This window comes from Polyergus mexicanus, unplaced genomic scaffold, assembly GCF_030449975.1.
Source record: "Polyergus mexicanus isolate NDT 795.1 unplaced genomic scaffold, iyPolMexi1.0 SCAF_26, whole genome shotgun sequence".
Lineage (NCBI taxonomy): Eukaryota > Metazoa > Arthropoda > Insecta > Hymenoptera > Formicidae > Polyergus > Polyergus mexicanus.
The window spans coordinates 747,285-749,911 of record NW_027223346.1 but is presented as its reverse complement, the minus strand read 5'-3'; the positions used below and the strand labels follow the sequence as shown (position 1 = coordinate 749,911).

Below are 2,627 nucleotides of genomic sequence, written 5' to 3'. Positions count from 1 at the left end.
CCTGGACGGTATGCCTTAAGGTCCTAAGGGTCCTCAAGGTTTACTGCGAAGGGGAAACCAAGTACCCAGCGTCGTCGTTGCTGTCATCGTGCCGCGGATGGCTCGTCGTATCGTTGGTGCTGTCATCGTGCCGCGGACGGCTTGTCGCGTCGTCGGTACCGTCATCGTGTCGCGGACGGCTTTCGCGTCTTTCGCGTCGCGTGTCCGTACAGCATTGCCACGAGTCGCACAATGGCTCATATGTGGCACGCGCATTTGTGCGTTGAACGCACATTAGTGCGTCGTCGTTGCCGTCATCGTGCCGTACGAGCAACGATGCGTCGCGTTGTCGCGGTTCGCGTTTTCGCGTCGTCGCGTCTTCGCGTTGGACTTTTATCTCGTTTTCACGATTGTCACCGAGGATCATACTTTGTTGCCGACTAAATGGGATGTCTCTCAGCGTTGCAATCGTTAATATATTAATACCTATTAATATAATTAATTTTATATCAATATCAGTTAATATTAATTCTATATTAATATTATATATTATATAAATATTTATGTATTAATAAATTTAATATATTAATGTAGGCGCAACGTTAAAACGCCTCAGTATCGCGGCTGAGGTGAATGCCGGCCGCGTAGCAACGTATGTTCGTGCATAGTATAGATGCATGTTCGCGCGGTTAATCTTGAACTTCGGTTCGAGAATCGGCTGTTGAGGGCACGTTCTGCTCCGACGAACGGTTCGGCCCGAATCGGTTAGAGTTCGGTCGATTGTTTTGGAATGATCGTTAATGGGTCCCTTCTCTTGTACCGTCTAACAGCACATTGTAGAAATACTAAAATGTTTGGCATCTGAGGAGTCGGCTGTTCTAATTAGGTTCGATTTTCGCTCGCTAGAGAAGTTGATCTCCTGCTTTCGAAATGCTAGATTGTTAGCACGTAGAAGGTGGGTATCTTCATTCTCGACCCGTCTATCAGCCTTACGATAAACCCGGCTCAGTCTGTATGATAGAGACTTGGTGGTTCGTATGAAATCGTTCCTAACGATGTTCTAGTCGGCCCTCGATGGGAGCAGGCGCGGGTCAAGAGTCGAGCGAACCCCATTCGCGATTATTCCATCGATCGATTTCGTCTTCTTCCGCTTCCGCTTAACCTTTGCTCGAAGTAATCGGTGAATTCCCGACTTGTCGACTCGAAGTATGATTCTCACGTGAAGCGGGGTTCGATCGTACCGAAATTCGAAAGTGCGGGAGTGTCGTTCAAAGTATCGCGCTTACAAGTGCGGAAGTAATCTTTTAATAAAAGTGCGGGAGTGCCGTTTAAGTATCGCGTGTGTAAATCAACCTGAGAGGAGGAGGAGGTCTAGGAGAGACATCGGGCATCGACGGAACAACCCTGTCGTGAGTAATTTTTTATTTGTATATTAATTATTTATTCATTGCGTATGTGTAATTTAAATTAAGCAATTAAATCGCGTGATATAGTAATTTGATTTTTTATCGATGACTTATTTATGATTTAAGCAAGAGAGAATTAGAGAAAAAGATTTTATATGAAAGTTATAATCTTGTTTCTATATTTTGAAATTATAATTTTTATATGAGAGTTATTATTAGAGTTATTAGTAGTCTTTTTCAAAATTTGTAAATTTATTTTACTGATCTGCTTATTATTACATGCATCGAATATAAAATTCAATGCGTGTAATAAATTTTTTAAAATATTAATTAATTTGAGCGCTGCTAAAATTTGGATCTTCTATTTGCATGTTACAGATCAACGTAGCGACCCTGATACTTTGAGAGGAGGAGGAGGCCTAGGAGAGGCATCCTGCACCGGCGGAGCAACCCAAGGGTGAGTATTTATTATTTGTATTCTATTTGGTAAAAATTACGTATGCGCATTAATTCAGTCTCATTATTTGCATGAATTAAACAAGAGAAAATTAGAAAGAAAGATTTTTACATAAATCCGCGCGCGCGCGATAAATGTTTTTATTATCAGAAAAAACAGTCTTTTTAAAATTTATAAAATTATTATCGTATTGGATATAAAATTTGGCATGTAGAAAAATAATTTTTCAGAAATATTAATTACATTTTGGGCTCTGTTATAATGTGAATTTTATATTTGTATGTTACAGACAACGTAGCCTCAAGTCCAACAACTCCGCTGTTGCCCATCAGTGCCGGTGAGTGATAAACTTTTATTTAATTTTAAAGTAACGGATTTGTAGAGATTGTAGATGTAGATTATAGTTTGTAGATTATAGATAAATCCGTTACTTTTAAATGGATGAGCTAAAATAGATCAAATTGAATAACTTTTAATAAGTTTTTTTGATGTGCATTGCATCCGTTGCAAAAGTAAATTAAAATCTAAATTAAAGAAAGAAGATCATAGAAAACATGTTTCTCCAATTTGTAGATTTTATCTAATTTATTGAATAAAGAACATTAGTAATTTTATCAATACATCATTACATATATCCATATGATATGGTAATTTAGTCTTATAACGTGGGCCAATCTTATTCTAATTTCTTATAGCTCATCCATATCGTAAAATCTGTATCTAGATACTGTTCCTTAACTTTGTTTTAACTGATACAGGACCAAATAATCAATCAATTAAATTAC

At 38.1% G+C, this 2,627-nt stretch overlaps 1 long non-coding RNA gene across 1 annotated transcript; it reads left to right on the top strand.

Annotated features, from left to right (window-relative positions):
• Window positions 1-568: 568 nt before the first annotated feature.
• On the top strand, window positions 569-2,247 carry LOC138943296 (uncharacterized). Its single transcript, XR_011448447.1, has 3 exons — window positions 569-1,388; window positions 1,764-1,842; window positions 2,132-2,247. It is a non-coding gene; the product is annotated as an uncharacterized lncRNA (long non-coding RNA).
• Window positions 2,248-2,627: the final 380 nt, after the last annotated feature.